The sequence below is a fragment of the Nelumbo lutea genome, chromosome 2 (assembly GCF_056320005.1).
Source record: "Nelumbo lutea isolate HS-2025 chromosome 2, American lotus-T2T, whole genome shotgun sequence".
NCBI lineage: Eukaryota > Viridiplantae > Streptophyta > Magnoliopsida > Proteales > Nelumbonaceae > Nelumbo > Nelumbo lutea.
The window spans coordinates 70,054,324-70,077,229 of NC_142685.1; the positions used below are offsets into that span (position 1 = coordinate 70,054,324).

Here is a 22,906-nt window from a genome sequence, read left to right on the forward strand (position 1 = left end):
GAGGCAGAGGCGGGCGGAGATAGCCATAGGCGTGTTGGAGACGGCGGCGGGAGGCGGTGGTGAATAGATTGCAAGATGGAGAAGATGAATAGTACTTGATATTATTTTTGAAAAGTTAATTTTTTTTTTGAAAATTTTTTAAAAATATTACTTTTATTGATATCAGGGCCCTTATCTCATATAACCCAAAAAAATGCTGAAAAGACTCCATCATAACTATAATATTCTTAAAAAGAGAAGGATCCAAAACCCTAACAGAGAACCATGAAATGAACAAAGGAATTCTTAAATATTTTTAAAACTCTATTTTAGAAAAAAGAATGCAAGGAATGGAGGATTGCTCAGAAGTTTTACACATGGAATAACAATCCCAAAAGTGTGTTTCGATGGTTCACACTTCACGTAAACTATTGAAGTTCATGTCTCTTATTGAGATTCAAATTTAGTGCTATTGATGTATTTTTAGAGATTTATTTGAATTTATCCAGTATATGTTCATATGTGCCTTAATTTTTTCAACTGTATCCATGCATATCCTATACATCTCTTAAAATTGTTTTTTATTGATTTCTGCATTTTTAATACTTTCAATCTTGAAACTGAAGTTGCATGTATTTAAACTAGATATCTCCTATCTTTTATCAATCAATAGAGGACATATTGATTTGATTGACTTTGCCAAATTTACAGGAGTTTTGGGTACCCCTCAGAGCAAACTTACGGCACTTCTTTGTTCATTTATTCAAAATTGGTAAATGGGTGGCGGTATAGTTGGTCAATTGACCAACAGGCACTTGAGGCTAAATATGATTGAACGGAGAATTCTGGCAAGCTTTGATAAAAGCCATTTGAGTTGATTGGGTTAGATACTGACTGAAAAGGTAATGCAAGAAATATAATGGCACCCTGCAATTTGTTAAATTAAGTAGAATTTCTTCCACTATTGACCAATGGGCACCAAAATCACCATCCCTCTTTAAACATTTGGAGTTTTGATATGGTTACACTACACAAAATAGAATTAACTTGTAAAACATCATCCATCTGAGGAAGAACTGAGAAAGAATACCAAAATAATTAAAGAGAGCGACTGTTGCTACATGTTGACAGAGGTTGCTATATAAATGTGGTTAAAGAAATGATAACATTTTCTATATTTCCTTCAAAAAAACTGATGGATAAGAATATTCTCTCAATTTTCTCTAACTCAACCAAACAACAGATTTTTTTTCTTCCCTTTTCTCCTTTTCTCTATCACATTTTTCTTCAAAGTAAAATTTCTAAAACTTTGCCTTTTATATTTAATAAACAATTCCAAAGAAAACATCAAAATGTTGAAAAGAATATAAAGAATAGAAAACATGTCAGTATAGGGAAAGAAACAGAGCATTGGGTATCTTAACCCACACAGGATCCCTTCTGAAGTATGCATCGCCCTCGAGCTTAGCTCAATAACGTCATGAAGAATATGGATGTTTTGTCTCATCCCACATCACTTATGAAGGAAAAATTAATTTGCCTTCATTGTCTAACTGCCAATGAAACCCAGTCGATGAAGGATGACTGCTAAAATTAGCATGCATATTGCAAGAATCATTCCAGGTCTCCCCAAGAGCCAGCTCTTTGTTTTTTTGGCACTTTCAACACCTCTTTGTATGTTATTTTCCCATTGCATCTGAAAAAAAAAGCATTTGAATCAGAAAATGACACTCAAATTATTAAACGGCTACATACATACTCAGGGATCAAAAACACAATTAATTAACAAAATCCACTAGGTTTATGACCTCAGGCATGCATTCTGAAGCCTTGGGCCTTGACCTTGCAAGGTGTACACCACTGCATCTCAAAGGAAGGAGTTTTTTTTTTTTTTTTCTAATTTGTTACCAGGCCATTAGCTATAACTTAGTAGACCTCTAAGGAGCTAACCTCTTTGCCAAGACAAATAAAAAAATATAAATAAAAGAAAAAGAAAGAAGCTCTAGTTCTCTTTTTATTGTCTGCATGAAGCTAGAGAAACATGAAATCAAATGCGGTTTCTTGCAATCAATTCTACACTAGAGAAACATGAAATCTGTAAGTTTTTTTCTCAAAAAGGGCATGTTTCAATTTTTGTTTTTTATTTACTTCAATTTAATTTCTTATTTTTTCTGTAATATTGATTTCTAATCATCTTGCAAGTATTAGTTTTTGTTTGTATTCCAGACTTCTGGCATCGATTGCTAGATTGATTGTTGAATTTCTGTGTTAACCTCATAACCTGCTATTTGATTTTACTTTTTTTTTCTGAGAAAAGATAACAGATTTCATTAGATCAAAAAAGGGGGAGGGATGTACATGAGATGTACAAAGCCTTGTCAACAAAACAAAAGAGAAAGCCCACTACAAAGGCAAAGTATGATCACTATACAAAAAAATCCCTTCCCAGCCCAGATTTAGCTAGACTATCAGCCACATGATTTAATTCTCTAGGAATCCATCTGAAGTTGCATTGTAAGTAGGAGGCCAGCTCCCTGATTTCAAACAGCAAATGAGATAGTTTCCATGGGTCCAAATTCTGTCCTGAAACCCAGCTTATAACATTCCTTGAATCTCCTTCGACTGCAATGAGACACAATTGATGAGATTTGGCAATTCTGAGGCCCTCCAGGAGGGCCCTAGCCTCTGCTTCTGACGCATCAGCCACCTTTGCAGGGCCACTAAAGGCCCAAGCCACGTCTCCATTCACTCTTTTGATCAAGCCTCCTTTTCCAGCATTTGGGCTGTTCTCTGCAGACCTCCTAAAGCTGCCACCAAAATTCAGAATAAGCTCACAGTCTTGTCTTGGGGTGATTTTCAAGGGAGGCTGAGGATGAAAAGGAGAGGTTGACAGAAGGGCTATCCAATCTCTTTGAATGTCATTCCAACTGATTCCCTCAAACACTTTACTATTCACCATCCAGCTGCTAATGTTGGCTAGGATATGGTCTCTAAGAGTCTCCAAGGAGGAGTAACTCTCATCAAATAATCTCCTATTTTTGTCCTCCTAGATGGGCTGGTGGTTAAGTGCTGAATGAAGAGGTAGTGAAGGAACCATTTGGGGTTAAGGACCAAATAAGCTTGTCCTCAGTGGAGGGGGAGATGAAAACTTCTGAGAGAAGGGAGAGTAAGGAGGTGATCTCTGGTACTTCTGAGTCTCTCAGCTGTCTACGAAAGTTGAAGTTAAAAGCGAGGCTACCTGATCCTCTTATTTGTAGAGAAAATAAAGGGTAGTTTTGTAATTATACTATATTTTATTATTCTTTCTTGTACTGTAATAGGCGTGTACATTAGTACAGCTCTTTTATTTTCTTTATAAGGACAATCTTGTCCAATCAATTAAGTTTAATATAAATACATCTTTTCTGGGTTGGTTCAATCAGATTGATCAACCCTAACAGATCTGAACTTGTGTTTCTCTTCTAGCTCTTTCATCTTCTCACAAACTGACATGGTATCAGAGCAGGCTGCTCTCTGATCCACTTCTCTTCTTTCTTTATCAGTTTGAGATCTATCATCATTGCCGATTGGTTATGGACTGTTTTGGTCTTTCCAGGGACCGTTTCTCTGTGTTTTGCGCATCTAGTAAGAGAGATTTTATTAGATCTCTCTCATATGACATCAGTTTGCAATAAGATTTGAAAGGAAGTGTCGCCTAGACCTCCTCATCATATTCTGAAATTTTTGTTGAGATGAGAGAAGTTTTGAGAGAGATCTATACATTTCTTTTGGGTGGCTGCACCCAAACTTTCCTTTTCTGGACTGTTTATCCAGTTTTCTCCTATTGCTGGATCCTGGACAATCTCTTGTGACTGTAAGAGGTTTCTTTTCTCAGTTTTTGACTCTCTTGGATTTGATTACTGCTCATCTTGCTTGCTTCAATCAGCTTTTACTTTGAATTCTTTTCAGCATGGCTTTGGAAACAAATGAAATTATTTCTGTTAAGTTTGATGGAAGCAACTATTCTCTCTAGACATTTCATTTTCAGTATTTTGCTGAAGGGAAATGTATGTGGGGTTATATTGATGGTTCCACTCCCATGTCTAATGCTAGTGATGTCAAAGGGCTGAAATAGTGGAGAACTGAGAATGCTCAGGTTACTTCATGGATACTTGTTTCTATCTTTATGGATGTCAGTATTCCGATGAGAGGTCTCAAATCAGCCCATTACATGTTCGAGTACCTTGAAAAGGTCTATCAACAATCGAATATGTCTAGGCAATATCAAATTGAAATTGATATCTTCTCTTATGTTAAAGGGGAGAAGCGGATTCAGGAATACTATGCAGGGTTTGTGAATCTTTAGATTGAATATGAACTGGCTCATTTTTGGGATTTGTCTACAGACTGTTGTTTGAAAACTATGAAGAAACACCTCGACAAGAGAAAGACCATGCACTTTTTGATGCACCTCAGGCTTGATTATGAGAATTTACGCTCTAGTATACTCAGTAGAGAGCCGGTGCCTGATCTTGATGAAATTCTTAAAGAGTTGTTAAGGGAGGAAACTCGTCTTCTTACCTTGTCTGCACTAGATCAGAAGAAGGAACATGGGATTGATACAGTGTTTTTGGCTACCAAACAAAAAGGTAAGCAAGACTTCTTGAAGATGCAATTTTATAAATGCAAAGAATATGGTCACGTGGCATCCCACTGCAAGAAGAAAAACTTTTGTACCTACTGCAAACAGTAGGAACACATTATAGTGGAATGCCCAACTAGGCCTCCCAAGAAAGGACAACATAAGGCTTATCAGGCCTTGGCTGAACCTGTTTCTACTGATACTGCCGCCTCATCATCAGCTCACAAGCTAGATGCATAGGGAAATCTGACTAAAGAAAAGATTCGTGAGCTCATGTCTTCAACTATTTCCTCTGCTTTTTCTGCTTTTGGACTGGCTGGTAAGTCTGCTTATTTGTGTTCATCTCCTTTTCACATGTGGATTATTGATTCTGGGGCCTCAAATCACATGACTAGGGCCTCCTTTGGTCAATCTCCTAAACCTTACACCTCTGTTAACTATATTATTACTGCTAATGGTGATTCTCTACTTGTATGTGATAGTGATGATTTATTTTTGTCCACTTCTGAGTCCAAACCCTTACATCTTCCCAAAACCTTCTTTGTGCCTAAATTGACTACTAGTCTTTCTCTGTTGGGCAATTTGTTGATGATGGTAATAATGTCTTATTTACTCGTGATGGTTTTTTATCCAAGACCAGCACACTGGGGAGCTGAAGGGGAAGGGGTGTAGGCTTGGAAGGCTATTTGTTCTGGAATTCGAGAATAAAAGAGCTTTACCGGACTCCTATTTGCCATCTATTACCCCTAGTTCTTCTATTTCCTCTTATAATAATGTGTGGCACTTATGGCACAAAAGTTTGGGTCACACTCATGCTAAAAATTTGGATTACTTATTTTCTTCTAGCTGTTTGCCTATGACTACTTCTTCATTTAAGAATGCTGATAAATCCCATTTAACTTGCTGCTATAGTAAAAATCATGTTTTACCTTTTCCATCTTCTATTGAACATGCATCTACACCTTTTTACCTTATTCACAGTTATGTGTGGTCGCCTCCAGTTATTTCACGCTTGAGTTATAAGTATTTTGTGTTATCCATTGATGATTGTACTCGATACACATGGGCTTATTTCCTTCGAAAGAAATCAGAAGTTTTATCCATGTTTAAGGACTTTCATGCTATGGTAATGACCCAGTTTAAAAGTACTATAAGCATTTTGAGGTCAGATTCAGGGGGAGAGTACTATGATGGTGAGTTTCAAACATATCTTAAACAACATGGTATTCAGTTACAAAGATCTTGTCTTAGTACTCCTCAATAGAATGGAGTATTAGAGCGCAAGAATCGTCACATTGCTAGTATGGTGAGATCCTTGATACAAGACTCTTATGCTCCCTTTACCTTCTGGGTGGAGGCGACCCACACTACTATTCATCTCATCAATATTCTTCCTACATCTATCCTTGGAAATTCTTCTCCCCATCAATCCTCATTCCATTGCCCACCAAACCTATCCATACTTCGTGTCTTTGGATGTGTTTGTTTTGTCCATCTCCCTCCCCATGAACGCACTAAGCTAACAGTTCAATCAACTATGTGTGCATTTATGGAATATGGTATGGAACACAAGGGATTTCTTTGTTATGATCCCAAAGTCTGTAGGTTGCACATTTCCCGCAATGTCATCTTTCTTGAGAACCTTTCATTCTTTGAACACATTGGTAAATTGCCTGCACCATCCATTTCTATTCTGCATAACTTTGGCTCTGCAAGTGATTCTCCTTCTTCATTTTAGCTACTTCAAATGTATTTCAAGAAGCATCCAGTTTTCCCATCACCTATGCCTCCTCCACTTCCAGCAACAATGATTGGTCATTCCTCTCCATCCATTACTACTATAAGTATAGATTCTCCTCCTAAGGATTTACCTTCATCTATTCCTTTGCGCCGGTCATCTCGTATTTCTCGTCCACCTGATCGCTATGGCTTCTTTTCTAGTCATAGCTCCGCCTAGCTGTTTTGTCATCCACAAATATTCCTAAGTCTTACAGCTAGGCCGTAGCAGTTAAGCATTGGAAAATGCTATGGATTCAGAGGTTCAAGCATTGGAAAATACATGGGATCTTGTCTCTCCTCCCCCAGATGCCTCCATCATTGGTAACCGGTGGAATTACCTGTTTGGTTGCTCAAGGCTACAAGCAAGAGTGTGGAATTGACTATGATGAAACTTTTACTTCTGTGGCCAAAATGACAACAACCCATGTGCTATTAGCCATTACTGCTCTTAGACAATGAACAGTTCAATAGATGGATGTCAAGAATGCCTTCCTCCATGGATAGTTATAGGAGACAATTTATATGAAACCACCTCCCGGATACTATGACAACCCTCAGTTGGTGTGTAAACTGAAGAAATCCCTATATGGTCTTAAACAAGCTCCACGAGCTTGGTTTGACTTCTCCCATACTGTAGTGTTGGAGGCTGGTTTTCAGAAGAGTGCTTCAGATTACTCTCTTTTCACTCTCAAGCGAGCTCAAGGGTTGACTCTTCTTTTAGTTTATGTTGATGATATCCTTATCACAGGAGATGATGTGGATGGTAACTCCTTCTGCTTAGTAACTCCTTCAAAATGAAAGATCTTGGGCCAATGACATACTTCCTTGGGCTTGAAATTCAAATATGTCATCAAGGTTATTTTATCAACCAATAGAAATATGCCTTTGATTTGGTGACTCTTGCTCGTTATCGTGAGTTAGTTTGTGTTATGATTTGGCTTGCCTTGGAGTTCTGTTGTCTGAGATCAGTCACATAGAAAGAGGTAGAAAGGTGGAAGAGAGAGAGAGAGAGAAAAGGAGAAAAGTCTGGTTCGAACTGGAAGTCAAAACCCTACTCCTATTCGGCCAGACATGTGCTTTTATTATTAAAAATAGTGGAAAAGACATATGTGACCGTATTTAAATAAGAAGCACTAATTCTAACATAACATTACAGATCAACAATCTTAATATAAGTATAAAGACAAAAATACCCCTACACTAACACTCCCCCTCAAGCTGGTGAGTGTATATCATACAATCCCAGCTTGTTACATATATAGTCCACTCTTCCCCGACTCAACCCTTTTGTAAATAAGTCCACCTATTGGTTTCCTGTATTGACGTATGTAGTGTCTAGCACTCCATTCAACACTTTCTCCCTCACAAAGTGACAGTCAACCTCAATGTGCTTGGTTCTTTCATGAAACACCAGATTAGAAGAAATATGAACTGCAGCCTGATTGTCACAATAAAGCTTCATTGGAGTATTGATGTTGTACCCTACCTCCTGTAGAAGGCTCTGTAGCCACATTAATTCACAAGCAGTGTGTGCCATAGCTCTATATTCTGCTTCTGCACTACTTCTTGCCACAACTGTTTGCTTCTTACTTTTCCATGTCCCCAAGTTACCCCCCAGAAAAGTGCAATAGCATGTGGTAGACCGCCTATCAGACATTGAACCGGCCTAGTCAGCATCAAAATACCCTTCTATTTCAAGCTTTCTGCCACTTCTGTATATCAAACCACGACCCGAGGCCCCTTTTAAATACCTCACAATTCTCAGAACTGCATTCCAATGAGGAACCAGAGGTTTCTGCATGAACTGACTTACCACACTAACCGCAAATGAAATGTCTGGCCAAGTAATGGTTAGGTAGTTTATTTTACCTACAAGTCGTCGGTATCTGCCAGGGTCTTCAAACACTTCACCCATATCACTGCTTAACCTAGTATTTGTTTCCATAGGTGTTTCAGTTGGTTTAGCACCCAACAAGCCTGTTTCTTCCAGCAAATCAAGCACATATTTCCTCTAGCACAAATTAATACCATACTTAGATCATGCTACCTCTATCCCCAAGAAATATTTCAGTTTACCAAGATCCTTTGTCTGAAAATGATCCTGTAGATAAGTCTTTAGCCTGTCAATGCCCATGTTATCATTCCCGATAATAACAATATCATCTACATACACCACCAATAGTATTTTTCCTCCCGGAGAGTCATAACTAAATACGGAATGATCAACTTGGCACTGTTTCATACCAAACTTCTTTACCACCTCACTGAACCTGCCAAACCATGCTCGAGGAGACTGCTTAAGCCCATATATAGCCTTCTTTAGTCGTCTGCATACCTTACCATCCTCCCCCTGAGCAACAAACCATGAAGATTGCTCCATGTAGACCTCCTCGAGTAAGTCACCATGCAAAAAGGCATTCTTGATATCAAGCTGATATAGCGGCCAATCATACATAAGCTGCAAGAGAGATCACAACACGAACTGACCCTATCTTAGCAACTGGTGAGAAAGTCTCTATGTAGTCAATACCACAGGTTTGGGAGTACCCTTTTGCAAACAATCGCGCTTTCAGGCGTTCAACACTATCATCAGGCAAATACTTAACTGTATAAACCCATCTACAACCGACAGCCTGCTTCCTAGGAAGAAGAACGGTGAGGTCCCAAGTATGATTATGATAAAGGGATGAAAGTTCTTCTTCCATCGCATGGCACCACCCTAGAGAGGCAAGGGCTTCCGGACATCCTTAGGGACAACAACTGATGATAACAAAGTGACAAACTGGCGATGGAAGGCGGAAAGGTGAGTAAGTGAAACATGATGAGAAATAGGATGAAAGGTGCAAGTGCGTTTACCTTTCGACATGGCAATGGGAAGATCAAGATCAAATACTGGGTTCGGGTCTGGAGTCGGATCTGTCGACGGTGATGTAGCCGGAGTAGTAGCTGGTACACGTGGCCGATGTGTACACACTTGACGGATAGGTGGGCGTTCAGCAGGTGGTGACATTGGGGGCAAGGACTTGGTCACGGCTGGAACAAGGGGAAGGGGATCAGCAACTAGAAGTGGAAGAAGAGGAGGTGATAAGGAGGAAGAAGCATCAACGGACCCCAAAAAGAACGGAGTAGACTCAAAGAAGGTGACATCAGCACACACAAAGGACTGTCGAGAACTAGGATGGTAACACTTATACCCTTTCTGGGTCCGAGAATAGCCAAGGAAGATGCACTTAAGAGAACGGGCGTCGAACTTGTCGTTCCCAGGGCCCAGATTATGGATGAAGCAGACACACCCAAATACCCGAGGAGAAAGAGGAAACGGAGACAAGGTGGGAAACAAGATTGTAAACAGAGAATGACCATCAAGGATGGACGTGGGCATCTGATTAATCAGAAAGCAAGAGGTAAGCACCACATCACTCCAAAAGGGCTTGGGAACATTCATGTGATGCATGAGGGATAGTGCTATTTCCAAGAGGTGGCAATTCTTTTTCTCAGCCACCCCATTTTGTAGTGGGGTGTAGGTACATGAGGTCTGATGTATAATGCCATGTTGGTCCAAGTACTCTTGAAATGATGAAGATAAAATATTCACGGCCATTATCAGAACAGAAAATTTTAATGTGAATACCAAACTGATTACGAATCTCAGCATAAAATTTTTGAAAGATGGTAAACAATTCACTTCTTTCTTTCATTAGATAGAGCCACGTCATCCTTGAAAAATCATCTACAAAAATGACAATATCTATATCCATTATACGACATCATTTAATAAGGACCCCAAACATCGGAGTGAATCAAAGAAAAAGGACTCGACACACGGTTATCAACCCTAGGTGTAAAGGGAACACAATGGTGTTTCCCAAATTGACATGATTCAAAGTCCAAAACAAAAAGTTGACTCAAAGACGGAACCAAAGACTTCAAAACTTTCAACAACGGATGACCAAATCGACAGTGCCACTGGAGTGGAGAAAGAGATGATTGGAGAGCTATTGATGTTCTTCCACCACCATCAAGGTAATACAGTCCACCAGCTTCATGCCCTCCACCAATCTTCATCCCCGTCTTAAGATCCTAAAAAACACACATAGAAGGATAAAAGGTAATGGGACAATTAAGTGACTTGGTTAGCTTACTAACAGACGTCAGATTATAAGGCAATTTAGGAACATATAAAACTGAGGATAGGGATACAGGGTCTATGTCAACATTACCAACACCACAAATTGAGGATGTGGAACCATTAGCAAGGGTGACAGATTGTGATGTTGAGGAATGAGAGGGAAGAAAACACACCTAGAGTTCCAGCCATGTGATCGGAGGCACCAGAGTCAATGATCCAGGGATTAGGTGTGGATGCCAAACAAGCCATACCTGAGTGTGCGAAAGTAGTCATGTTCTGCTGTGACATGGACTGGATAAACCTCTCATACTCATCACGGGGAACACTCACCATCTCCTTCATGGGACCATCTGTGGGTGTAGGAGGTATCTGATCAGATGAACGATTCTCCTGTCTAAAATTGGAACTGGTGTCACTAGTCACAGCATGATTGGCCCAAGTTGAGGGTGGACCATGTAGATCATAGCAATAGTTAATGGTATGTCCATCCATACCACAATGAGTACATCTCCTCGGACCCGAGCCACGTCCTCTACCACGGGCTCCTCCTGAATCTCTACCTCCAGTACGACCACCACCACGGTTATAAGTAGGCCCACCACTGCCACTTTGGCCATACACCAGACCACTACTACCACCATGGCCAGACTGAGCTCCCCAAGCTCCACCTCTAGCACCACAACCTCTCGACACAACAAAGGCTGGTCTATCTGAGATATTAGAGTTCTCAGTATATCCAATAGAAGTCCTCCAGAGTCGAGCAAATACCTCTTCTAAAGAAGGGAGAGCTGACCCTCCTAGTATCTGAGCCCGTACTGGTTCATATTCAGATTTCAATCCCCCCAAAAACGAGTCACATCAAGTTGTTCTCTCTGTTGTTGCTGAATTTTGACATCAGAAGTGAGAGGGTGATAAACATTCAACTCATTACGGATGTTTCTCATACTGGCATAGTGCTCCTCAAGACTCTGATTGCCCTGTTACAGATTAAAGTATTCCTGATACAGCTGATACACTCTGGTTGTATTGTCCTGACCCGAATACAATTTTTTAGCATGGTCCCACACATCTTGGGCAATGTCAAGAAACATGAAATTTACACTAATCCTGGGTTCCATACTATTCCATAACCACGTGATAATCTGTGCATCCTCTTGCTCCTAGTCTTCATACTCGTGAGAGTCAGTGGAGGGTTTCTCCTCTCTTATGTGTTTTACCTTCTTCTTTGCCTTCAGAAAGACTTCGACAGATTTAGCCCAAGGCACATAATTCTCTCCATTCAGTTTAATGGAGGTCATTTGAACGTTCAGGTAGCCAGTAGGCACCATCACATTAGGTTTACTATCACTATTATCTCTCATTCTGTTATCACCGATTCTGCACACTTGTTGAATTCTATTATCACTGAATTCTGCACACTGCACTCGACTAGATCACAGTAGTCACACTGATTTCAGCACTTTTTTATTGCTGAGAATTGTACTCTTTACACCACAGACCCCCCCCTACGGCTACCTAAAATCTCACCACTATATGATCACAACTCTTCCTTCGAATCACACAAAAACAGCATAAACCCTAGCACGCTACTGTTTGAAATCCCATCATATGATCTGAAACGTACTTCCTATTTGATTCATAACAGAAAACATGCATAGGAATCTCTTACCTTATCACTGGAAGAACAACCACATGAGCAGAAAATCAGTCCACACAAGACAGCCACTACACCACACAAATCGACCCTCTTCTCTTCATTGATTAGGGGAGGGCTTCTTAGAAACCACAACAACCGACCACACAAGACACAACTGGAGGCATAGAAACCTCCAAGGGAAGAGGGCGATCACTCCTTTTCATCCCTTTCCCTTATCTCCACTTGATAGCAAGAAAAACAAGAGAAAACCCTAGATTGGGTGCGCAGAGAACAGAAATCTAGGCAGATTCGAGTTGCTTAGTTTGGCTCTGATACCATGTTATTATTCGGCCTGCCTTGGAGTTCTGTTTGTCTGAGATCAGTCACGTAGAAAGAGGTAGAAAAGTGGAAGAAAGAGAGAGAGAGAGAAAAGGAGAAAAGTCTGGTTCGAACTGGAAGTCAAAACCCTACTACCATTCGGCCAGACGTGCTTTTATTATTAAAAATAGTGGAAAAGACATATGTGCCCTTATTTAAGTAAGGAGCACTAGTTCAAACATAGCATTATAGATCAACAACCTTAATATAAGTATAAAGACAGAAATACCCCTACACTAACAGTTTGTATCTGCTCCACGTCAGCCTCACTATTCTGCAATTCTTTGGATTATTCATTATGTCAAGGGCACACTATAACAAGGATTATTTTTCTCATCCTCTTCCTCCACAGCTTCGAGCTTATGCAGATGCTGATTAGGCAGGTTGCCATGACACTCGTCGCTCTACTACTGGCTGGTGTATATTCCATGGTGATTCCCTTATTTTTTGGAAATGTATTAAACAACAAACTGTTTCCAAGTCATCTACTCAAGCCGAGTATAGAGCCATGTCCTCAGTATGTAGTGAAATAGTCTGGCTTAAGGCACTACTTCATGACATGGATATTGATCACTCATCTGTTATTCCTTTGTTTGTTGACAACATGAGTGCAATCAAGATTGCATCCAATCCTGTATTTCATGAGCATACTAAACACATTGAGGTGGATTGTCACTTCATTCGTAACCTTCTCCACGTGGGTCACATCTCTCTCCCACATGTTTCATCAGGTCTATAGCTTGCAGATCTCTTCACCAAAGCCCGACATAATTTTCTTGTGGACAAACTGATGCTTATACCCTAGCATCAATTTGATGGGAAGTGTAGAGAAAATAAAGGGTAGTTTTGTAATTCTATTGTATTTTATTATTCTTTCTTGTACTGAAATAGGCGTGTACATTAGTGTACAGCTCTTTTATTTTCTTTGTAAGGACAATCTTTTCCATTCACTTAAGTTTAATATAAATACATCTTTTCTGGGCTGGTTCAATTAGATTGATCAACCCTAATAGATCTGAACTTGTGTTTCGCTTCTAGCTCTTTCATCTTCTCATGAACTGACATTATTAGGGTAGCAGAAATAAGAACTTGTTTGTCACGCACTAGCCTGAAGAGAGTAGGGAAGGCCTCACAGAGAGGAATGTTTCCCCACCATAGGTCTGTCCAGAATTTTATAATGTTTCCATTTCCCTTTTTAAATCTAATCAAGGGAGAAAAAGAAGCAAAAGAGTGGAGGATACCTTTCCACGGATTTTGGGAGGAATGAGCCAGTAAGGGGAAAGAGTTGCCCTGTCCCCAACTACTTCTATCATATTTACTGCAATTACAGAGGCCCATAGAGAGCTTTGTTCCGTTTTGAACCTCCAAAGCCACTTCCCAAGGAAAGCCTGATTTCTTTCTGAGATGTGACCCAACCCTAATCCTCCTTCTTTCCTTGCCTTGCACACAACTTTCCAATTTACTAGGTGGCATCCTTTCTCTCTCCCTCCCTCCCATAGGAAATCCCTTTGTATTTTTTCCAATCTATTTCTGATCTTAGCAAGAACTTTGAAGAGGGAGAAGAAGTAGGTGGGGGAGATTTGAAAGTGTGGCCTTGATGAGGGTTAATCTACCACCTTTGGAGAGATAATTTCGCTTCTAAGTGCTCAACCATCTCTCACATTTCTTAGTGACAGCATCCCAAAAACTTATAGATCTCGGGTTTCCCCCAAGGGGGAGGCCCAAGTATGAGAAAGGGAGGGACTCCACCCTGCAACCCAAAGCATCCTTTAGTTCTGTCATCAGCTAAGGAGGGGTATTAATGCCTATAATACTGCTTTTTCTCTAAATTTGTTTTCAGCCCTATTAATGCTTCAAAAATTTCAAGATCCTCTTCAAGTTTAAGAGAAAATCTTTGTTTGCTTCAATAAAGAAAATGGTATCATCTGCATATTGAAGGTCAGAAATTTGGATATTCTCTTGCCCCACCGAAAAACCTTTTATAAGATCGTATTCTAAGCCTTTTTCATGAAGACATCCAGAATGTTTGCTACCAAAGTAAAAAGGAGAGGGGAGAGCGGGCAACCTTGCCTTAAGCCTCTGGAAGTTTTGAAGTAATCAACTGAGCCATTTACCAGGATTGAAAGCCAAACTGATCTAATGCACCCTTTCGTCCACTTAATCCAAACTTCCCCGAAGCCTTTGAGTTCGAAGATCCTCCAAAGGCAATTCCAATCAACCTTGTCATAGGTCTTCTCCAGATCTATTTTGCATATAACCCCACTTAGCCTTTTCTTTTTCCTATCCTCCACTACTTCATTCGCAATCAAAACCCCATCCACAATTTGTCTCCCTTGGATGAAAGCACTCTGAGTAGATGCTACCATTTCATTCAGGACTTTCTTGAGTCTGTTTGCCAAGGCTTTTGCAAAAATCTTATATAGACTGTTTAGTAAGCTGATAGGTCTAAAATCTGACACTCAGACAGCCTTCCTTCTTAGGGATAAGTTTGATAATAAGATTTTTTTTTTAATTTTATTGATTATCAAAATGGTTTATGAGAAATGGTTTCAGCAAGTAATCAAATAGATAATTTCCAATCAAATTAATGTGGTGTTTTACTGAAAATTGAATTCTTGTTGAAGGTATGCACATAGAATATAACATTAGATCTTATTTAGGACATGGAAGTATGGCAAAGAAATTTAAAGGTCTACTAAAATTTAGGAAGTCATACATGTAATGCATTAACAGAATTACATTAGCAGTTTAGTTTTTCTTTTTTATGTTGTTTTATGATTTATGAACTTCATCCACTTTCTTTGAAAACTTTTTTGAGGCATACACCTCAGTATGCCTTTGAGGCTTATGCATTAACTCTTCAGGCCCAACTGCCTCTCCTCTGCCTTTTCCTTTTAAAACCTTAATTCTAAGACAACTCAAAGAAAGACACAAGTATTCTAGTAAGAACAAGTTATTCAGAAGGTTCATATAGGACTTCAGGCACAGGAATACCCAGGTAGACTGAATCCTTGTGGCAAACTTCTGAACCAAGAAATGAACTTAACATTACAACTACAATCCCAAGTTCTTCAAACTAGTGTAGGGAAAGTCATGTTAACAAGGCAAGAAGTGTAAATAACAACAGACAAAATATATAATTTAAGGTGGAAGGAAATCCTACATGATGGTGCTCGTGTGGTAAAAATGATCATGGGGCCTAAAGTCCCATATGCATGGCCGAATTTATTTGATCCGTACTGACTTAATCTATATATCACCTGGCAGATGGGAATGGTCTGAAAATCATACTGTTACATATGAGTAACTTGGAAATATTTTCACCACCTATATACCTCATGCCTTCATCCATGTTAAATTATAACACTAGATCATCAGTATGACTTAGGGTATGTCCATTCAAAAGAAGTGGCTCAACAGATGATGATATGGTAGTTTCATGTCTCAGAATTGAATCTAGGACTGGAAACCCAAGCACATGCTTCTTCATATCCAATGGATGTAGAACATCTAGTTTCCAGAGGTGTTGGTGCCTCTTTCAGTGGAAATAACCTAAATATGGACTCAACAATCTTAACTGTCTATGACTCAAATCTTTTATGAAAAGTTGGTTGTAAGCCATTAACCAAATACTTTTTTTACTCCATAATAGCAATTTGCTAATTAAGGAGAGTGCAAAACAGTCTAGATCCTTCAATATAGTCAATGTACGAACTTGCTATCTTGTTATTAAGGAGAGTGCACAAGTTGAATTTTTAATTTATTTTGGAGGGGGTTTGTATTTGTAATAATTGTATGGTTCTATATTTTCAAGAGACGAGATATATGACAAAATCACATAGAACTTTTTTTTCTTGTAGCACTGTTTCATGTCCGACAGTGAGAAGTTCCTTAAAATGGGCAAGGACATTTTTTTTTTCTAAAAATATCCTTGAGCACTGCTAGAGCTACAGTAAGCTTCTCATAGAAGCAGGTACCAATGCCTTGAGCACCAGATATAAGGCAAACCTTTCTGCAGCCCAATGTTAAAAATAAATTGATGAGACACTGGTTCCCACTCCATGTCTTTGTGTTAAGAGCATGCATACCCACTTATGAGAGTTCATCATATTGCCAGTATTCTCCTTTATGGATTATAAATGAATTTTATAGAGATATATGAAAAAAAAATTACACTAGGGAAGTGGGGCTACACAACGTTAAGTGCCCTTTCCCAATTGAAAGAGATATGTCTTACCTAGCAGAAGTGGGAGCAAAGAGAAAAAAGATATGTAGTTATTAGGATACGAGAATCTTCTTCATTGAATCAATCGCAAGACAAAATGACTAAAAACATGAAATAGTAACAAGGCACACTAAGAAGGTACCATTCTATCTAAGTCCTCTGGTGATAAGGAGGACATCACTTGTTGAGCTTTTTCTGCATCCTCTCGTGAAAGCTTCATTCCAAATTGTTCACTCATGGTGGACATCATCTCTGGGCTCATATTTTTAATAATTGATGTAAACATCTGCCATTTGTGTGCATTCAAAGATTTTAGAAACAAAGGGGAAAAAAGATAGCCAAAGGAAAAAGAAGAGGACTGGCATGACACTATAAAAAAATGTTGGTTGTTTAGTGCGGAATTTGTCTCCCTAATTCGTTCTTTAGAATAAATGGAGTTCTCTTATTCTTCTTTAATAAAATTTCATTTATCACCATTGCTGATAATAATTGAAAAAAAAAATAACTTGCAAATCCAGTGAATTCTCAGGGAGTTAAACTTTATTATGGATAGCTTTGCCAGATTGGATGTGAAACAAGTATTTTTGACAGCAATCTCTATGCATCTCACAACTTCGTTTTGAGAATGGAGACAAATTGGAGTTTTTTGAATAGCATTTTACATCTTCTCATGTACGCCTATTACTAAAATGCTGAAGGTTAGGTCAATCTCCAGCCCAGCCTCCCAAGACCCCAGATAGCCTGAATCAGCTCACCGATGGCCTTTTTATCTTACATTCTCTTATTTACTCATATTTTCTCCTTAAAAGGCTTAAATAACCTTCCAGCCCTTTCCCAAAAACAAGAAGGAAAATAAGAGAAAGATTCTTATAATAAAGGGCCATTACTCAATGTTGGTCTCAGCTATATGGAGTCTTGGGAGGAGTGGGCTGAATATGGACCTATCCCTTGGCATTTTTGGAGCAAAAGTTTGTATAATGAATAAGAAAATATAAATGAATAAATCTATAAAAAGTACCTGCTGCATTGCTGGATCTTTCAATTGATTTCTCATCTGATCTTGCATATCACAAGTTGAAGGTGGGAAATTTGGAGGAAAGGGATCCATTTCAAAATCTGAGAGCAATTTACAAGATCTACTCTCACCCACATCATGATTCCTATTAACAGAGGAGACTCCAAAAGGCACTGAGACTGTTAATGTTTTATCAGATATAGGCCTCTTATTTGTCATTGTCATTGCTGTTATAACTGAATCTCTCTCTTTCAAAGAAGAGGCAAGTTGAAAGATTTTCTGAAGCTCATATGGTGACATTTTACTCGTCATATCAGCAGAAGTCTTTGGCACATCAGGTGACACATCAGGTGGGAGTGGTCCAGAATTTGAGTTCTTTATCCTCATCTCTGAGTCCCCCTCTAGAAAATATGGGTTTGACCCTTGAAAAGAGGAAGCCACTTGGAGAATTTTCTGAAGTTCTTGAGGTGACATATTGCTAATCACATTTGAGGCAATGTTAAACATCTCAGGGGACACAGTTCCAGAATTTTCAGAACTCAAAGAAGCAAGAGTTTCAGGATCAACATTTGAAATGAAATTATGGAATAACCTGTAAAATACAAGCATAAAAAAAGATGATGAATCTTTACTAGATGTCTACATGGTTTTCATTATAAATGATTGAGAAAATTAAAGATTTCCTTTCATACAAGACTAGTAAAAAGCATGCATGACAATATTAAGATCATAATGTTAATTTGGCTACAATAATTGCTGGAACGATACAGTGCTCACTGTTCAGAAACCTCAAACTGGCAAGGAAGAGCTACGTTAAGTAATGTGAATGATAAAAATGTTCATATTAACCTTGTTAAAGTGTGCCGAACAGGGGTAGTTTAGTCTTCTTATGTTTGTTAAGTAGCTTGCTTATGTGGCAGTGTTATTAGAGTCAGTCTGCCCCACACTTAAGTAAGGGCATATTTGTCTTTGTAAAGATTATTAGAGTCTAATATAGATTAAGGGGGTCGACTGTAAGGGTGACCCATAAGATTTCGACAGACCCTTCTTCTTCTTCTTCTCTTCTTCTTCATCTTCTTCTTCTTCTTCTTCTTCTCTTTCTGGTTCGGACTACTGTAGCACCAGTCGAAACATGGTATCAAAGCCATGCCCCTGATCTACTTCAGTTGGTAAAGCACCTCAGCAGTGTTCGTGACTCTTCTCTTCTGATCAGTCAATGGAGAGAACTGGTTCGCCCTAGGTCAGAAACATCACAGCTCGTCTCTCTCTGCTGCGCATAACCTTCTTCAGCAAGAAAAGTGACTTCAGCAGTGAATGGTTGGTTGATATTCTCAAAGGAAGGTCGGTTATCTCTTCTTGTAGTGTTACTGATATTTCTGGGTAGGAACCCTACAAGAAGCTGTTAGTATTGATTGGAACCTAGAGAACTAGGTTCATTGTTGCCCTACAAAGGGCTGTGTGTGCAGTAGCCGAATGGTGTAGGGCTTCTGTGAGTTGTTGAATGGTGTAGGGCTGCTGTGAGTTGTTGAGTGGTGTTAGGGCCGCTGTAAGTGGCCAAGTGGTGTAAGGTGGAATGCAGTGACCTTGCCGAGCTCTTTGTGGTTGTGTAATGCCATCTTAAGTGTGTTAAACAAGTCTGAACTGGGTGTAGCAGATTTGACTGTGTTATGGTATTTGTGATGCACAATTTTTTTTATTGAGTGGTTGTAAGAGGGCCTACTTGTGATTAGTGAGTGGTAATTTGATGCTTATGTGGGTCGCAGGTGTGTGAAGTCAGCAGTATTATGAATAAGAACAAGTGTGTGCTCCCACTGTTGTGTTTAGGGGCTGCAATAGGTGCTGAAGTATCAAACTGTGAACAACATCAATCAGCTTGTAGCTGAGAAGTAAGGTTAGAGGCAACTGTGAAAGAGTACAATGGCAGCAATAGGAGATGGGTACAATGATCAGAAACCTAGTGTGGTTATTTCCCCCGACTATCTAGGGGTTCAAATGACCTCAATTAAGCTGAATGGGGAGAACTATATTCCATGGGCTAAATCAGTGGAAGTTTTTCTCAAAGCAAAGAAGAAAGTAAAGCATGTAAGAGATAAGAAGCCACCAGTTGACTCTCCAGTGTTTGATGATTGGGAACAAGAAGATGCTCAAATCATGACTTGGCTGTGGAATAGTATGGAGCTCAAAATTAGTGCCAACTTCATGTTCCTTGATACGGCTAAGGATATATGGGAGCATGCTAAGAAGCTATATTCTAGACAAGATAACACAACAAGAGTAGATCAGCTTTATCAGGAGTACTTTGATTTACAACAAGGAACCAAAACACTAGAAGAGTACTATCCCTGCATAAAGAATATAAGGAATGAACTCAATGTCTATCACCCCCTTACTCCAGATATTAAAGTTCAGCAATAGCAAAGGGAGCAACTAGATGTTACAAGATTTTTAGTGGGGCTGAAGTCGGAATATGAACCAGTTAGAGCCCAAATATTGGGGGGCTCTACTCTTCCTACACTTGAGGAAGTATTATCAAGGCTTCGTAGAATTTCTTTGGGACAGGCTGAGAACTCCACACAGTCTGATAGATCAGCACTTGTGACAGCTAGAGGGGTTGGACATAGTACAAGAGGGGGAGATCATGCTCCCCGAGGAGGCCGTGGCAGTTCCATGATTAGTCGGGGTGGTCGTGACTCAGGGGGAGGCCGTGGCAGAGGGAAGAATAACTCTACAAGGAAATGTACTCATTGTGGTAGAGAGGGACACACAGTGAATTTTTGTTATGATCTACATGGCCCTCCCTCTAAATGGGCTAATCATGCTGTAGCAGGTGAGGTTGATATCAGTGACAGTAAACGGGCAGACCGAACTCCTCCCACATCTACATCTACCTCTAGGAGGGAGATGGTGAGCGTACCACGTGATGAGTATGAACGGTTCCTTCAAACTACTTCACAGCATACCACTGCCACAATTGCCCAATCAGGTATTGCTTGCATGTCATCTAAAACCTCTCCCTGGATTATTGACTCTAGAGCCTCAGATCATATGTTCGGGACTCCATGTGTGTTCTCTTCTCTTTCTGAAACCTCCACATCACAAACTGTTACACTTGCCAATGGGTCCTCATCCCCCATATGTGGTGTTGGTAATGTTGACATGGCTCCTGTGCCCTTATCATCTGTTTTATATGTCCCTAAGTTTCCATTCAATCTTATGTCTGTTGGTAAAATAACCAAAGCTCTTAACTGTTCTGTCACCTTCTTTCCTTCCACTTGTGTTTTTCAGGATCTCAAAACGGGGAAGAAGATTGGTGGGAGGCCATGAAGCTGGTGGATTGTATTACCTTGACGGTGGTGGATCTTCAATTGCACTTCAGACTTCCCTTACTCCTCTACAATGGCATTGCCGGCTGGGACATCCATCTCTCAAGGTTCTCAAGATGTTGGTTCCGTCATTGAGTCAGTTGTCAGTTCTACAATGTGAGTCATGTCAGTTTGGTAAACACCGTCGTGTGTCCTTCAGTCCAAGAGTTGAGAGTCGTATGTTGAGTCCTTTTTCTTTGGTTCATTCAGATGTTTGGGATCCAATCAAAATAGAGTCTTATAATGGGTACAAGTATTTTGTCTCCTTTATTGATGATTGTTCAAGAATGACATAGATTTACTTAATGAAAAAAAGAAGTTAATTATTTTCCATTTTTCAAATATTCCATGTTGAAATACACACACAATTTGGTGTTCCAATCAAGGTTCTCCGTTCAGATAATGGTCGTGAATACTTTCTTACTTCATTTCAACAGTATTTAGAACAGCATGGCATTATTCATCAAACCTCATGTGCTTTCACCCCTCAACAAAATGGGGTGGCTGAACGGAAGAATCGTCAGCTTCTTGAAACTGCTTGGTCTATGCTTCACCACATGAATGTTCCTAAACGGTTTTGGAGTGATGCTGTACTCACTGCCTGTTTTCTCATTAATCAGATGCCCTCTTTTATTCTTCATGGTCGGTCCCCCTTCTCTATCTTGTTTCCTACTTTATCTCCGTTTCCATTAACTCCTCGTATCTTTGGTTGTGTGTGCTTTGTCCACAATTTGAGTCCTGGAATAGACAAGCTAGATGCACGCTCAATTAAATGTATCTTCCTTGGATACTCTCGAACTCAAAAATGGTACAAGTGTTATAATCCCATTACCCAAAAGTGCTATGCCGGCCCTGATGTCACCTTTTTTGAGTCTGTACCCTTCTTCTCCAGTCATGAAGCACCCTTGTCTTCACCCTTACCTCCTCTTCCTCTTCCTGTCAGTGATCCAATTCCAGAGGCTGTTGTTGGAGTAGACTCATCACCTCATCCAGTGCAGATCACCTCTGAACGACCACCGATCCGACAAGTGTATACACGTCGAATGACACCGGCCCCTCCTCCGGTTTCTACCTTATCTGCGGATCCTCTCATGGCTCCTATTACTGAATCTTCAGACCTTGACCTACCCATTGCCTTACAGAAAGGTAAACGCAGTTCTACCCTCCATCCCATTTCCAATTTTGTTTTACTATCTCGTCTTTCTACCTAACATCGCCAGTTTGTTTCACTTTTGTCCTCTATTTCCATACCTAACAATGTTCAAGAAGCTCTTAGTTCACCTGGATGGCGGCGGGCAATGGAGGAGGAACTTTCTGCTCTTCAACATACTCAAACGTGGGAACTTACTACTATCCCACCTGGAAAGCATGTTGTGGGCTGTAAATGGGTGTATACTGTGAAATACTTGCCAGATGGAAGTGTGGAGCATCTGAAGGCCAGACTTGTTGCTAAAGGTTACTCACAGTTATATGGAGTGGACTACATGGAGACATTCTCTCCGGTGGCTAAAATTGGTAATGTTCGTGTACTAATTTCCTTGGTAGTTATGTATGATTGGACTCTCTTTCAACTTGACATAAAGAATGCCTTCCTCCATGGTGATCTGGTGGAGGAGGTATATATGGAGCAACCACCTGCGTTTGTTGCTCAGGGGGAGGTTGGTAAGGTGTGCAAACTGAAGAAGGCAATTTATGGGTTGAAGCAATCTCCATGTGCTTGGTTTGGGAAGTTCAACGAAATGGTGAAGAGTTTTGGAATGAAGTAATGCCAGGTTAATCACT

The 22,906-nt window shown here is 39.8% G+C and overlaps 1 pseudogene across 1 annotated transcript in view; it reads right to left on the reverse strand.

Annotated features, from left to right (window-relative positions):
- Nucleotides 1–1,093: 1,093 nt before the first annotated feature.
- The window catches only part of LOC148871428 (outer envelope protein 61-like), a 57,900-nt pseudogene continuing 36,087 nt past the window's right edge, over nt 1,094–22,906 (reverse strand). Inside the window, exons 9-11 of the transcript XR_016108210.1 lie at nt 17,766–18,354; nt 16,890–17,033; nt 1,094–1,675 (exon numbers count right to left, since the gene is read on the reverse strand). The product of XR_016108210.1 is annotated as an outer envelope protein 61-like (transcript). The remainder of the gene's footprint in view (nt 1,676–16,889; nt 17,034–17,765; nt 18,355–22,906) is intronic.